Source organism: Papio anubis, chromosome 1 (genome assembly GCF_008728515.1).
Source record: "Papio anubis isolate 15944 chromosome 1, Panubis1.0, whole genome shotgun sequence".
Lineage (NCBI taxonomy): Eukaryota > Metazoa > Chordata > Mammalia > Primates > Cercopithecidae > Papio > Papio anubis.
The window spans coordinates 38969700-38986646 of NC_044976.1; the positions used below are offsets into that span (position 1 = coordinate 38969700).

General features: G+C 42.3%; 1 protein-coding gene across 5 annotated transcripts in view; it reads left to right on the forward strand.

Annotated features, from left to right (window-relative positions):
• Positions 1–16947, forward strand: part of NFYC (nuclear transcription factor Y subunit gamma) — an 80639-nt gene that overhangs the window by 25859 nt on the left and 37833 nt on the right. For 2 of the 5 annotated variants that reach the window (XM_009205923.2, XM_009205917.4), the window contains exon 2: positions 5483–5580. The exons of the other annotated variants lie outside the window; for them this stretch is intronic. The gene's annotated coding sequence lies outside the window, so the exon portion shown is untranslated. The remainder of the gene's footprint in view (positions 1–5482; positions 5581–16947) is intronic. 5 annotated transcript variants of the gene reach the window in all.

Here is a 16947-nt window from a genome sequence, read left to right on the forward strand (position 1 = left end):
ATCCAGAAATGAGCATGGTAGAGTTCTCTAGGTCAGTGTTCTCTAAGCTTTTTTTGGTTGCACACTCCTGTTGTCTGAGTGTGCAGTTCCCATGTATGAATTAATATTCTTTACTCCAAAAAGTTACTTGCTCAGTTTTTTAGTATTAGTTTAGTAAAAATAGAGAATATCTGTAACTCCCCTTAATCCAGGCATATACAACAAGGTAAAGATTTTGTTGTTAGCCTACATCTTCCTTGCAGTACTTGGAGCACCATATGTAATACATGGTCTTGTGACAAGTTCAACTAAATGAGGGCATCAGTATCAGCTCATAGGTTAAATATTCGAGAAGCTAATATTAACACTTTCTGTGTGTGCCTTGATAAGTAAAAGACTAGAAATACTGCCTTAGAATCTGGTGACCTTCACTTGCTTTAAAGATGTACAAATATTTCCTTGAGATTAGTACATATACCACATCTCCATTCGGTACAAAGACTACATTTTATTTTCTGAGTTGCATTGGGCTTAATCTTACTGGTTTTAGCTTTGTAAAATCTCAAATGGCAGCATCCTGCATGAAGCTGACCAAAAATACATATGTAGAAATTTGGCAGCATTTGCTGAGCAAGTAATTTATAGCCCACATGATCATTATAGCACCAATGAGCAGCACACAAAATTAATTACCAGGAATGGGACTAGCCTCATCTGTAGGATTTAGCAGAATTTTTAATATAAGGCACCTATATTTAGTTTCTAGGCTGCGTATGTTGTAATTATCCTTAATCTAAAATAAAGGCAATAAGAAACTTTTCACTAGAGAAATAGTGGTAAATTTCCAGCCATTTTACCTCATTTTTTATAATCTGAACTCCATGATTATTTTCCTCTTGGAAATTCATTGTCCAGATGCCCATGAAGCTCCCCTTAAAGGTGGTTAAGCAATGTAATAGTATGCGGTGTTTATATGAAGCATAGTACTTTATAGTTAGTGAAGTGATTTCATACTCATTCTCTTATTTGGTATTTACCTAATGTAAGTAGGACAGACGATTATCATCCCCCATTTTGAGGGTGACAAAATGGAAGACAGAGCCTAATGACAGAGGCTTTTGCTGTTTATACTGCACTTTCTTACTATATATGAAAAAGAGTCTATAGCTGTGTCCATCTTAGGGGACTAATTTTTCCTCCTGCCTTCCCTTTTCCTATACTTCCTTCTCCCTTGAAAGGCTCAGAACTTTCCCAGAGTTCTCATCGACTCTCATATTATAGACTACTTATCAGGCTAATCATAAAGGGAGCAAACATACAGTCAAATTGAATTACCTTTAAAGTGTTTGTCAAAATAGGTGAACACAGTCACTTTTTGGAACAAAGCATAGTACAAGTAGATAGATACAATTGAGCACTACTAGTGTTTTTGGGAAATCGTCTTTAATGAATCCTAAATTCACCAAGGTCAGATAAGTAGTTGAAGAATTTTTTTCCAAATAGACATGTGGTTAGAATTGTATTAGGTGTTCTGTGGTGTTCCTTAGCTATGCAAGTACACACTTTGTGGTACGTATTGAGGCAGCTCCCAAATTTGGGTTCTCATCTTGAGCCACAGAGATCAATATTTTTAGATGAATCATTGTGTTCTTTTTTTTCTTTTTGAGACGGAGTCTCTCGCTCTGTCACCTGGCTGGAGTGCGGTGGCGCGATCTTGGCTCACTGCAACCTCGGCCTCCCGGGTTCAAGCTATTCTCCTGTCGCAGCCTCCTGAGTAGCTGGGACTACAGGTGCCCACCACCATGCGCAGCTAATTTTTGTATTTACTAGAAATGGAGTTTCACCATATTGGACAGATAGTCTTGATCTTATGACCTCGTGATCTGCCTGCCTTGGCCTCCCAAAGTGCTGGGATTACAGGGGTGAACCACTGCGCCTGGCCCGTGGTGTTCTTAAATAATCAGTTGCTTTAAATTTCCTAGCTATGATTTATAATCCTTGCTTACCCCTAGTGAGGTGGAACAAAGGAATTCTGATTTCTTGGAGGAATGGCTGAATAAGATAACTTTATCACCATGTTCACAATGTAGCAATAGCTATAATTTTGAAACACTGCATAGAATTTAGCCAGGTGATTCCTCATATAAGTGGGTAGCTATGAAAACATCTCCAATAAAGGGGGCTGGGCTAAGGCTCTTCTTCTGAATTATAGTGAAAGAATAGAGTGACTTCCCATCACCAGGCCCCCAGAAAGTGAACTTGATCCTTTCTATCTCCACTCTTGTTTGGTAACTAGATGGCCTAGTCCCACTCCTCTGATGCAACTGCAGTTTAACAAGCTTGAAAACCTTAAGCTTTCTTGTTTAAGCTTTCTACTTTGAAATGTGTAAGAATCTGGTATCTTGATTTTTTTTGGAGTACTTTTTTCAGGAGAGTGATCAGGAAAACTAAAGGTAAAAAGGCCTGGTGGATTTGTGTTCCAGGCTGAGAAAAGCTGTAGGTTCTTAAGTTTTGAGTTTTCTATTGTTATCAATTCTAAAGTAGAAGGAGATGATTTAATGAAAGAGCACAGAATTGAGAATCAGAAGACATGGATTTTAATTTCAGCTGTGGCATATACTTATCCTGGTGACTTCTGCCAAGTTCCTCAGTCTACCTGAATAAAGTATCTTTGTTTGTCAGATGGGAATATTTGAACCTGTGTTGCTTATCTTACGTGTTTATGGTGAAAAACACATAAAATAATGTGAAACTACTTTAAAAAGTATAAAGTATGTACAAATGTAAGAGATTAGCATAACTATCTCAGTCACTTTGCACTCTTTGAAGTGATCTTTATGTTCTCAGTTCCTGACAGCTGTATACATGAAGGTAAGAGATTTAGGATTTGGTTGGCTTGGAAGATTTGTCTCGTTTCATGTCCTTTTCCTTTCTTTCTTCTCCTCTTTTAAACATTTAAATCAATGATAAAAGACACTAAGCAGAGGGAATAATTCACAGTGTGTCTGAATGAGCAGAACCCAGACAGCCAAATCAATACAGCCAAGCTCATATTGACATTCTTATAACGCCCTCTAGGTTTTTAATTGACAATTTTCTGCCTTCTCCTGTCCCCCTACCCCCCTGGTTTTCAGATGTATTAACTCACACCAGCACAATCTTCTGTTTTTCAGTGGAGCTTATGATTAGATAATTGTCTACATTTGTGCTACATTTTCCAAAGTAGAACAAGTTTTTCTCCATCCCCGCTCTTGTGGCTCTTCCATTGGATTACTGCACAAAGGTTACTGCACAACTGAGCATAGGTACTTAAGGAATTTTCCCATTTGCCAGTTTAAAAGAAAAGCACCTAGAATGAGGCCAAGGATACTTGGGGTCTTAAAATAGTTCTTGTCCATGCATGGTGGCTCACGTCTGTAATTCCAGCAGTTTGGCAGGCCAACGTGAGAGGATCACTTGAGGCCAGGAGTTTGAGACCAGCCTGGGCAAGATAGCAAGACCCTGTCTTTACAGAAAATTTTAAAAATTAGCCAGGTATGGTGGCAAGCACCTGTAGTCCCTGCTACTCAGGAGGCTGAGCAGGGGAGGATCGCTTGAACCCAGGAGGTTGAGGCTTCAGTGAACCATGATCATGCCACTGCACTCCAGCCTGGGCAACAGAGCAAGACACTGTTAAAAAAAATTTTTTTTAAAGTTCTTGAGGAACCTGTGTTTTTCATTCAGTAGATGTGGATTGAATCCCCACTATGTGCAAGGCACGTTTGCATTGAGGATGTGTCAGAAACAAAATGATTATGTAAGACAAACTGGGGAAAAAATAGGAACATGAAAAGTTTAAGCTTAAAAAATAATATGCCCCTTAAAAAAGAATATGTTACACAAGTCTGAAGCAAGTGAATATGCTAATTAGAGAAATAGATTTGATTGTGTGCCAGGAATGGTTTCTTGGGGAGAAAAAAAAATAGTCATCACTGATGAGTGAATGTGTAGACAGTATTGAATTTCTTTACAGTTGTACTGTAAAGGCAAGCTTCTTATCAGTGCTGTTGCAGAAGAGCCTTAAACATTGGTTTCAATCCATGAAATAGTCTGAGAAATTCCGGTTTTCCAGAACATGTTTCCTTCATGTTCACTTCAGGATATTGGATATAGAGGGAAGTGGGTGGAGCTCTCTTTAGAGCTCCAAACAGAATCTTTTGCTTGGACGATGGGGCCAGGTTGAGTGGGGAGCTGCCTGGACTCCAGGTTCCCTCTACCCTCTAACATAAGCAAGATTCCTTTCACAAGACAAAACAGGCACATACTCCTAGCTTGTGGAATTCTGAGGTATCCAAAGAGATGGTGGTGGTTGTTGGGGTTTTTTGGGCTTTTTTTGAGATAGGGTCTCACTCTGTTGCCCAGGCTGAAGTGCAGTGGTGCGATCATGGCTCATTGCAGTCTCCCAGCTCCTCGGGTCAAGTGATCCTCTTGCCCCAGCCTCCTGAGTAGCAGGAGCTACAGATGTGTGCCACCACACAGACTAATTTTTGTTTTTGTTTTTGTTTTTGTTTTTTCTTTTTTGTAGAGTCAAGGTCTTGCTATGTTTCCCGGGCTGATCTTGAACTCCTGGGCTCAAGCGATCCTCCTGCTTCGACCTCCAAAGTGCTGAGATTACAGGCATGAGCCACCATTCCCAGCCCAAGGAGACATATTCTAAGAATTTAAGGCTGGGCGCGGTGGCTCATGCCTGTACTCCCAGCACTTTGGGAGGCCGAGGCGGACGGATCACGAAGTCAGGAGACCGAGACCATCCTGGCTAACACAGTAAAACCCTGTCTCTACTAAAAATACAAAAAAATTAGCCAGGCGTGGTGGTGGGCGCCTGTGGTCCCATCTCCTCTGGAGGCTGAGGCAGAAGAATGGTGTGGACCCAGGAGGTGGAGCTTGCAGTGAGCCAAGATCGCGCTACTGCATTCCAGCCTGGGGAATGGAGGGAGACTCCATCTCAAAATAAGTAAATAATAAAAAATAAATAAGTAAAAATTAAAAAAATTTTTAATACGTTTTTGGATTAGTGTGGAGAGAAAACCTAGTATAGCTGTTGATCATTGACACTCCCAGGGATTTAAATTTGGCTCATTCCCATTTTCAGCTTGAGTTCTTTGCTTTTTTGGAACTAGTACATTTGTTCCAAATTTAATAGTTTAAAGGGCTTTAAAAATTATTTCGTGTTTATAAAAGAGATAGGAGAGCATCTTTCTCTATTTTAATATGTATTTCCATGCATCTGAAACTAGACTTTTTAAAGAAATAGGTTAAAAACAAAGTAAGTAGTCTAAATTATAGAGAAAAAGAAGCTAGTTGGTCTTTAGTCTTGGTACCGTATCTGGGACTCTTCAGACCAGTAGTTGGTGTCTTGTCCAGCTTCGAGCAGTCATGATGATATGATGCCATCTGGCATTTGTATGAATCTTGCTATTTTTTGAGGCCTTCTAACATGTGTTTTACCATTTGTGTGTTTCAGCTGCCCTGTGGGATATTGCTGTAGATGATAGAGAAGTTTCTAAGAAGTTAAGAAATTTGCTCAAGATCACAGTTCACCAGAGAGCTAAGAACCCCCAGGTCCAATACGTTTTATTTATTTATGTGTTTACCTTGTGCTTTAGTGCCCCCAACTGTTCACAGCTGAGTATTCAAAGTTGCTGCTAACCCGCCTAGAGACATGCAAAGGGGAAGGATAAAACAGAAAAGAAAAAAGAGTGACAGAGCTTAAATAGTGCAAAAAGTGGGAATGAGCAAGTTATAATAAATTAAGACAGAATTTTAGAGCTTTTGCATTTTGACTCTATCATTTATTATATTGTGATCTTGAGCAAGTAACTTGATACCTAACCATCAACCTTATCTATAAAATTGGAATAATATTGATAAATGTATCACTGAGCTAAATAAGGCTCAATTGAGGATGATGTATGTGGCATGTATTTTATGAACTCTAAAGCCCGTAAGTTGGCATCTTCGAAACATTCTTCAGAATTACACTGCTTATCTCTGCTGGACACACAAACACAAGATACTGCCAGAAACTGGGCAAGAGGCTATTTGTGAATCTCAGAAAGGACCTAGTAAGAGAATGATGCTTTGTTTTAGAATACAACTTAACTTAGGCTACAGGCACTCTTTCTGTCTCTAGCTCATGTCACAATTCCTTTTTGGGATTGAGGCCTGAAAAACCAGTTACTTATCATTCTTCCTACAAGGATTTATTTACTCGTTAGGCTGGAGGGTCAGAGAGACTAACAGATTCTTCTATGCAGCAGAGCGGGTCTGGCCCAGGTTAGTTCTAATTGAGGATGAACAGGTGAGGGAGGCAGGGGAGCTAAATAACAGTTGTGTGATCTAGGACCAGCTTCTCAACCTCTGGTGTCAGTTTCCCCATCAGTAAATCAGGGATAAACAAAACACTTAACAATGCTTTAAAACAAGATCAGAATATTATCTGAAACTTTTTCTTTTTCTTTTTTTTCTTTTGTTTTTTTGAGACAGGGTCTTGCTCTGCTGCTCAGGCTGGAGTGCGGCGGTGGCGCAATCATAGCTCTCTGCAGGCTTGACCTCCCAGGCTCAAGCAATCCTCCTACCTCAGCCTCCTGAGTAGCTGGGACTATAGGCGTGAGCCACCATACCTGGCTAATTTTTTATTTTTTATTTTCTGTTGAGATGGGGGTCTCACTATATTGCCCAGGCTGATCTCAAACTCCTGGGTTCAAGTGATCCTCCCGCCTTGGCCTCCCAGAGTGCTGGGATTAGAGGCATGAGTTACCACATGTGGCTGAACCTTTTTCCTTAAAGGTCCAGATATTTTAAGCTCTGCAGCTGTATGATTTTTGTTGTAACTCTTCAACTCTACTGTTTAGCATGAGAGCAGCCATAGACAATATAAACTAATTAGGGGCTGGGCATGGTGGCTCACGCCTGTAATCCCAGCATTTTGGGAGGCCGAGGTGGGCAGATCACTTAAGGTCAGGAATTCAAGACCAGCCTGGTCAACATGGTGAAACCTGTCTCTTCAGAAATACAAAAATTAACTGGGTGTGATGGCAGGTGCCTGTAATTCCAGCTACTTAGGAGGCTGAGGTGGGAGAATCGCTTGAACCTAGGAGGTGGAGGTTGCAGTGAGCCAAGATCATGCTGTTATACTCCAGCCTGGATGACAGACCGAGGCTCCATCTAAAAATAAATAAACACATAAATAATTAGGGTTGATGCCTTCCGGTGAAACTGTTTCTAAAAACAGGCTGTAGGCCAGATGTGGCCTGTGAGCTATAGTTTTTAGACCCTTCCTTGCTTTAGAATACTTCACTAAATACTTGATCTTTTTTCTCCATCATACAAAATACTGCTTGTGTTTTATTGGTGTCATATATGCAGAGATGGTTTAAGTTTGAGCATTCAAAGGATGAGGAAGAATGTGTGTGAAGTAAGATGTTATGTATCATTTTCTGTTCCACAGAAATAAGTTTTCAAATGTTCTGTTCATGCCTTCCCATCACTTTCATTGTTTATACCAGTTGCTGTGCCTTCATTTTTTTTCTAGTTATAGTACAACTATATTATGATCTGGCTCCTGTTTCAAAGATTATATTATACTAGATACCAAATAGAAAAATAGTTTTGTTTTTGAAGGAAAAGTGGCTCTTCTGCCAGTTCGAAAATGTGTCCTTGTGAACAGATCTTTAGGGAGAGCAGTATGCAGCCACTTCCAAGCCTAAGTCTTTTAGGAAGCATGGTTTTCCAGTAGGCACTTTGAAAAGCAGCTTCTTCTTAAGACAGATGTACCCTCAAACGTCAAACTTGGCATTAATCAGAGTTGGGGAAGTAGAGCTATGTTATTCATTCTTGTATTATAGTAGTGAAGACTATTCAGTAGCCTGCCAGTAAATATGACCAGCTGGTACCCAGCTATGTGTGTAAGTAATAAGGTTTCAGGCACTAAGCGTAGTCCTTTCTTGCATGACTATATAAAAACTTTAGATGAGTTTAAACAGAGACTATTGAACCTTCTGTTCTCTCTAGTCACTTTGCCTTCCCTTGTATTCATTCATTTATTGCATCTTCAAGTAGTGAAGTGTAGGACTTCCCTACCAAACCACCAGACCCCTTTGGAATGTGTTCAGTATGCATCATTGCTGGAGTGGCTTAGTAGAGTGACTGACCCAGGGCCACCAGCTAGTAGGCAGCAAGCGGCCAGTACACAAACATAGGTCTTTTAATTTTCAGACCAGTTCTTGTGAAATTTTCAATTTTAGATTGGTTTTTATTTTGGAGAGTATAAGCTTTCTTAAGGCTAGAAATGCTTTTTAGCTATTGTGGTTGATAATGGCATAAGTCCTAAGGTCCATCTGTGTAAACATAAAAACCAAATTGTCTGTTAGTAAATAAATCCTACCCCCCTGTCCCTCATCCATCCATTTATTTTTATTAATATTCTTCCTTTCTCTGTATCTCTCATCATCATTTAAAATACAACATCTTACAAACCTTAGCTCATTTAAATGAAGAAACCTAGAACTAACCTCAACAAATACCTGAGCAGTACTGGAACATAAAATGCTTGTGATAGTGCTGCCACTAGAGCAAAATACAATAAAACTAACATAATAAAGAGAGTCACACAAATTTGTTGGTTTCCCAGTGCAAATAGAAGTTATGTTTGTGCTATAGTGTTGTCTATTAAATGTGCAACAGCATTATGTCTAAAAAATGTACATATCTTAATTTTAAAATATCTTATTGGTAAAAATGCTAATTACCATCTGAACTTTCAGCAAGTCATAAGCTTTTGCTGCTTGAGGGTCTTGACTTGATGATGATGGCTGCTGACTGATTAGGGTGGTAGTTGCCGAAGGTTGGGGTGGCTTTGGCAATTTCTGTGTATGTGTTTTTCTGTTTTGTTTTTGAGATGAGTTTCACTCCTGTTGCCCAGGCTGGAGTGCAGTGGCGCGATCTCAGCTCACTGCAACCTCTGCCTCCTGGGCTCCAGCAATTCTCCTGCCTCAGCTTCCCGAGTAGCTGGGATTGCAGCCCCCTGCAACCCCCGCTCCCTGGTCCCCCACACCCAGCTAATTTTTGTATTTTTAGTAGAGACGGGTTTCACCATGTTGGCCAGGCTGGTCTTGAACTCCTGACCTCAAGTAATCCACCCACCTCGGTCTCCCAAAGTGCTGGGGTTACAGTCTCCCAAAGTGCTGGGATTACAGGTGTGAGCCACCGCATCTGGCCTGTTTTTTTTTTTTTTTTCTTTTGGGAGAGAGTCTCACTCTGTCACCCAGGCTGGAATACAGTGTCATGATCTCGGCTGATTGCAACCTCTGCCTCCCAGGTTCAAGCCATCCTCCTACCTCACCCTTCCAAGTAGCTGGGACTGCAGACACATGCCACCACACCCAGCTAATTTTTGTCTATATTTTTTTGTATAGACAGGGTCTGCTGTGTTGCCCAGACTGATCTTGAGGTCTCAAACTCCTGGGCTCAAGTGATCCTCTCGCCCTGGACTCCCCAAGTGCTGAGATTACTGGCGTGAGCCACTGGGCCTGGCTGGCAATTTCTTAAAATAAGGCAGCAGTGGAGTTTGTTGCTTCAGTTGACTCTTCCTTTCCTGAAAGATTTCTCTGTAGCATGCTTTTCTGTTTGATAGCGTTTTACCCAGAGTAGAGCTTCTTTCAGAATTGGAGTTTGTCCTCTCAAGTCCTGCCACTATTTTATGAACTAAGTTTATATAATATTCTAATGTTCATAGCATTTTCACTGGTGGTAGGTTCCATTTCAAGAAATCACATTCTTTGCCTTCTATAAGAAGCAACTCTTCATCTGTTAAAGTTTTACATGAAATTGCAGCAATCCAGTCACATCTCAGGCTCCACTTCTAATTACAGTTCTCTTGCTGTTTCTACCACATCTACAGTTACTTCTTTCACTGAAGCCTCGAACCCCTCAAAATCATTCAGGAGGATTGGAATCAACTTTAGACTCCTGTTAATGTTTATATTTTGACCTCCTCCCACGAATTTTGAATTTTTTTTTTTTTTTTTTTTTTGAGACAGAGTCTTACGCTGTTGCCCAGGCTGGAGTACAGTAGCACGATCTTGGTTCATTGCAGCCCTGACCTCCCAGGCTCAAGTGATCCTCCTACCTCAGCCTCCCAAGTAGCTGGGACTATAAGTATGTGCCACCACACCCAGCTAATTTTTGTATTTTTTGTAGAGACAGGGTTTTGCCATGTTGCCCAGGCCGGTTTTGAACTCCTGAGCTAAAGCAGTACTCCCACCTTGGCCTCCCAAAGTTCTGGGATTACAGGTGTGAGGCACTGTGCCTGGCCATGAATATTCTTTTTTTTTTTTTTTGAGACGAAGTCTTGCTCTGTCACCCAGGCTGGAGTGCAGTGGCATGATCTCGGCTCACTGCAACCTCCACCTCCTGGGTTCAAGCGATTCTCCTGCCTCAGCCTTCCTAGTAGCTGGGATTATAGGCCACACCACCATGCCCAGCTAAGTTTTGTATTTTTTTAGTAGACAGGGTTTCACCATGTTGGCCCAGCTGGTCTCGAACTCATGACCTTGTGATCTGCCCGCCCCGGCCTCCCAAAGTGCTAGGATTACAGGCATGAGCCACTGTGCCCGGCCTGCCATGAATATTCTTAATGGCATTTAAAATGGTGAATCCTGTCTAGAAGGTTTTCAGTTTACTCAGATCTGTCTGAGGAATCCCAGTCTATGGCAGTTGTATCCTTATGAAGTGTTTTTATTTTTGAGACAGTCTCACTCTGTCACCTAGGCTGGAGTGCAGTGGCGTGATCTCGGCTCACTGCAGCCTCATGCTTTGGCCTCTAGAATAGCTGGGACTACAGGCGTGCACCACCAAGCCCGGCTAATTTTTGTGTTTTTAGTAGAGATGGGGTTTCATCATGTTGGCCAGGATGGTCTCAAACTACTCACCTCGGGTGATCCTTCTACCTTGGCCTCCCAAAGTGCTGGGATTATAGGCATGAGCCACTGCGCCCAGCCCTGTATTTCTTCAATAATAAGACTTGAATGTTGAAATTACTCTTTGATCCATGGGCTGCAGAATGGATATTGTGTTAGTAGGTATTAAAATACTAATCTCGGCCGGGCGTGATGGCTCACGCCTGTAATCCCAGCACTTTGGGAGGCCGAGATGGGAGGATTACTTGAAGTCAGGAGTTTGAGACCAGTGTGGCCAACATGGCGAAACCCCATCTTTACTAAGTAAATTAGAAAAATTAGCTGGGTGTGGTGGCGCATGCCTGCCATCCCAGCTACTCGGGAGGCTGAGGCATGAGAATCGCTGGAACCCAGAAGGCGGAGTTTGCAGTTACCTGAGATGACACCACTGCACTCCAGCCTGGGCGACGGAGCGAGACTGTCACAAAACAAAACTCTGATGGAGTTATACAAGGAGATTAATGTTATTTGTTTTTTGAGATGGAGTCTCACTCTGCTACCCAGGCTGGAGTTCAGTGGTACCATCTTGGCTCACTGCAACCTCTGCCTCCTGAGTTTAAGCTATTCTTCTATCTCAGCCTCCTGAGTAGCTGGGGTTACAGGTACCCACCATCACGCCCAGCTAATTTTTGTATTTTTAGTAGAGACTGGTTTCACCATGTTGGCCAGGCTGGTCTAGAACTCCTGACCTCAGGTTATCCGCCTACCTCGGCCTCCCAAAGTGCTGGGATTACAGACGTGAGCCACTGTGCCCAGCCTCCATCAGAGTTTTTGGATGACCAGGTAGGTATATTGTTAGTGAGCAGTAATATTTTGAAAGGAATCTTTTTTTTCTGAGCAGTAGGTCTCAACAGTGAACTTAAAATAGTGAACCATGCTGTAAACAGATGTGCTGTCATCCAAGCTTTGTTCCATTTATAGAGCAGAGGCAGAGTAGATTTAGTATAATTCTTAAGGGCCCTAGAATTTTTGGAATGGTAAGTGAGCATCGGCTTCAACAGGCATTGACTTCTCCTCTAGCTATGAAAGTCCTTGATGGCATCTTCTTCCAGTAAAAGTCCATTTTGTCTACACTGAAATTCTATTGTTTAATGTAGCCAGTTGCATCAGTTACCCTAGGCAGATCTTCGGGATAACTTGCTGCAGCTTCTACGTTAGCACTTGCTGTTTCACCTTATACTTTTATGTTACGGAAATGGCTTCTTTGCTTAAACCTCATGAACCAACTTTTCTTTTGCAGCTTCCTCACCTCTCTCAGCCTTCATAGAATTGAGGAGAGTTAGGGCATTGCTCCGCATTAGGCTTTGGCTTACAGGAATATTGTGGTTGGTTTGATCTTCTGTCTAGACCACTGACACTTTCTTCATATCAGCAGTAAAGCTGTTTGCTTTCTTATTTGTGTGTTCACTGGAGGAGCACTTTTAATTTCCTTCAAGAACTTTTTCTTTGCATTCACAGCTTGGGTAAGTGTTGGGTGCAAGAGGCCTAGCTCTTGGTCCATCTCAGCTCTTTTTTGTTGTTGTTGTTTTGAAATGGAGTCTTGCTCTATTGCCCAGGCTGGAGTGCAGTGGTGCAATCTCAGCTCACTGCAACCTTCGCCTCCTGGGTTCAAGAGATTCTCCTGCCTCAGCATCCTGAGTAGCTGGGATTACAGGTGCCCACCACCACGCCTGGCTACTTTTTGTATTTTTGGTAGAGCTGGGGTTTCACCATGTTGGTCAGGGTGGTCTCGAACTCCTGACCTCAGGTGGTCCACCCTCCTCGGCCCCCCAAAGTGCTGGGATTACAGGCATGAGCCACTGTGCCTGGCCCCATATCAGGTTTTGATGTGCTTTCCTTACTAAGCTTAATCATTTCTAACTTTTGATTGATTGATTTAGAGACAGAATTTTGCTCTGTCACCCAGACTGGAGTGTGGTGGCACGATCATAGCTCGCTGCTGCCCAGGGGATCCTCCCACCTCAGCCTTCTGAGTAGCTAGGACCACAGGTGTGTGCCACCAGGACTGGCTAATTTTTCTTTTTCTTTTCTTTTCTTTTTTTTTTTGTAGAGATGGTGGGTGTCTCTCTGTGTTGCCAAGCTGGTTTCGAACTCCTGGACTCATGCAGTCAGCCCTTCTTGGTGCCCCAAAGTTCTGGGATTACAGGCGTGAGCCACCGCACCTGGCCTTTAGTTTTTAAGTGAGAGATGTGAGACTCTTCTTTTACTTGAATGCTTAGAGGCCGTTGTAGGGTTATTAAGTGGCCTAATTTCAATTGCTGTGTCTCAGGTAATAGGGAGGCCCGAGGAGAGGGAGAGAGACAGGGGAAAGGCCAGTTGGTAGAGCAGTACCTGTGAAGCACAGTAAAGTGAAATGCAATAAAATGAGGTATAGTTGTAAAAATGATGTCATCTCGTGACAGGAAGATATGATCAAAATGCAGGTCACAAAAGTGAGTGAAGAAGGTATGTGCCTTGGTCATAGAGAGATACTTGTTGACATGTTAAGTTGGAGATGCACAGGAATGGTTGGGAACTCAACCCAAAAAGCCTAAGGGCTGCAAGTTGGATTGGGGAACATTAAAGGGAAATGACAATACCAACATTATATTTGTTTCGCAGTCAGTACTGGGCTAAGATATATTTGTTTGCATTTGACAGTGAGAGCATTATTTTTAGGTAAAATGTGTCTTCCCAGGGTGGTTCAACTAGTGCATTGGGTCTTCAGATAATGTTATTTGATTATAGTATTGATGAAGAAAACAGAAATCAGTTCCTGGCCGGAGTCACTCTCTGTGTGGAGTTTGAGCATTGTCCCCGCGTCTGTTTGGTTTTTTCCCCCAGTACTCTGCTTTCTTCCCACATCCTGAATATGTGCATGTTAGGTTAATTGGCACATCTAAATAGTCTCAGCCTGAGTGAGTGTGTGCCCTGTGATTGAATTGTCCAGGGTTGCTTCCTACCTTGTGCCCTGAACTGTTGTGATAGGCTTCAATCATCTGCAACCCTCAACTGGAATAATTAGAAAAATAATCATCTTACTTTTTTTTTTCTTTTTAGACAGAGTCTCGCTCTGTCTCCCAGGCTGGAGTGCAGTGGCATGATCTTGGTTCACTGCAACCTCTGCCTCCTGGGTTCAAGTGATTCTCATGCCTTAGCCTCCCGAGTAGCTGGGATTACAGGCACCTGCCACCATGCCTGGCTAATTTTTATATTTTTAGTAGAGATGGGGTTTCACCATGTTGGTCAGGCTGGTCTTGAACTCCTGACCTCAGGTGAGCCTCCTGCCTCGGCCTCCCAAAGTACTGAGATTACAGGTGTGAGCCACTGCACCTGGCCTTTCTTTTTCCTTTTTTTGGGGGGTTGGGGGAGACGGAGTCTTGCTCTGATGCCAGGCTCTAGTGCAGTGGTGGCGCAACCTCGGCTCACTGCAACCTCCACCTCCCAGATTCAAGCGATTCCCCTGCCTCAGCCTCCTGAGTAGCTGGGACTACAGGCGCGCACCACCACACCTGGCTAATTTTTTATATTTTTAGTGGAGACGGGGTTTCACCATGTTGGCCAGGATGGTCTCAATCTCCTGACCTCGTGATCTGCCCACGTCGACCTCCCAAAGTGCTGAGTTTACAGGCGTGAGCCACTGTGCCTGGCCCTGGCCTTTGTTTTTCTTAATCTTTATTAAATGTATGTATAGCTCATAGTTATTTCAGTGTTTAATATTAGAAGTGTCTTGATCTTTATTTAGAAGTTTGGTGATGTTTTTGTGACCAGGAATATGGCATAGGAACTAACTCTTATTTATATCAATTAGACTTTGGTAAAAATGTTGGTTTTGTTTTGTGTTTGGCTTAAGTTGCAGTTTCCAAGAGCCTATCGAAGACATTAAGGAGGACTTACTCTGCTTTTGGAAGCAGCGTTGGTCAAGAATTGGGTTTCATTTTAGGGGAGCTTCCTGTGGTCTTTTTCCCTTGAACAGTTGTGATGTTAGGTTTTTAAATATTATCTCCCAACAACATCTGTTTGGTTTTAGTTACCTCCAAGAGCTGTATTGTGGGTTTAGGCGTACTATGAAAGAGTTTAGTATAGAGAATGAAGTGCACGCCAAGGAATAGAGAGCTGAACTAAAGTCTAAAGGTCCTGAGTTTCAGAAACCAGGTCATATTGCAATAAACCTTAGATTTCTTTTTATTTATGAGGTTGATAATTTTGATACATCCTGTTGTTCCATGCCCAGGCATATCACTAAGGGAAGATTTGGCAGGCATGGTACCTGGTTGAGAGCAAGAGCTTGAAAGATTTCCAAGACAGCTTTAAAAGAGGAACACTCTGATTTTGGAATGTTTTGAAAACTTCCGAGGTTTCATTTTTTCTTTAAGAATGACAAAGAGTAACTGGATATAAGAGTAACACCTAGATTGCCCACTCATTAGTGGTCTGATTAAATCATCTCACTTCTGCATGATTTTCCCCTTATCTTCTTGCTAATGGATGGCCAGGCAGAGATATTTATCCTCCTCCTACTTACCCATTGTCATTAATATTTCAGACTTTGCTAATCTATCCTGGTCACTTTTCTGAAGTGGTTCTGACTTTCAAAAGATTTACACTTGGGAATAGTATGCACCCACATTTCCAGCCTTTAAGTCCGCCTTGCAGCTTCCAGGACTGTCTTAGATGTTTGTGTGTGTGTGTCCTTTCTGTCCTCCCCTTTTATTTTAAATCTACTTTAGTAAGTCAGTTTCAGGTAGATTTCTGATTGCAGTCTTGCTTTAAAGTCCTGGAGCTCATTTATCGTTTAGTCTAAGCTTCTGGAATAGCTTGTATAACCATTTCCTTTGGTTAGGCAATTCCAATAAGTATTTCAGGACCAAGCTTTCCAAGATGCCTTTTTTTTTTTCCCTGAAAGGCCATAGCCAGCATCAGTCTTGTCCCTCCTCTTAGGGGTAATTAGTTATCAGACTGTGTGCTAGATATTGGGAGGGATCCAGAGAGATGAATCATATGCAGATCCTACTCTCAAGGAGCTTGGATAGCAGGAGGGGAAATAAGACATACACATTGATGTGTACATCATACAAGGTATGAAATACAATGAATGGTTGTACAAGGTAATGTGGTGAGGGCAGAAAAAGAGGTGCAGATCGGGGCTCCTTAAGGCTCCCAAGGGAGGGAGCAGTTCCAGAAAGCAATAGAGAATACTTCGTGGAGAGATAGCAATTGAGTTGAGTGCTTGTAGTCCCAGCTACTTGGGAGGCTGAGGTAGAAGGATTGCTTGAGCCCAGGAGGTGGAGGCTACAGTGAGCCAAGATGACGTCACTGCACTCCAGCTTGGGTAACAGAGCGAAACCCTGGCTCCGAAAAAAAAAAAGAGAGAGAGAGAAAGAGAGAGTAGTTTAACATAGAATGAAGAGGATCCTGGAATGAGCCTCTTCTTTCTTTTATTTTTTATTATTGTAATTTTTTGGGGGCAGGGTCTCCCTCTGTTGCCCAGGCTGGAGTGCAGTGGTGTGATCATAGCTCACTGTAGCCTCAAACTCCTGGATTCAGGAGATGCTTCTGCCTCAGCCTCCTGAGTAGCTAAGACTTACAGGTATGTGCCACAATGCCTATTTAAAAAAAATTTTTTTTTTTTACTCTTCTTTTTGAGATGGAGTCTTGCTCTGTCGCCCAGGCTGTTGGGCGGTAGCATTATCTTGGCTCACTGCAACCTCTACTTCCCAGGTTCAAGTGATCCTGTTGCCTCAGCCACCCAAGTAGCTGGGATTATAAGCATGTGCCACTACGCCCGGCTAATTTATTTTGTATTTTTAGTAGAAACGGGGTTTCACTATATTAGCCAGGCTGGTCTTGAACTCCTGACCTCAAGTGATCCTCCACCTTAGCCTCCCAAAGTGCTGGGATTACAGGCATGAGCCACAGCCCCTGGCTTAAAAACAAAACAAAACAAAACAAAAAAACCTTTTTTTAAAGACAGAGTCTCACTGTGTTACCC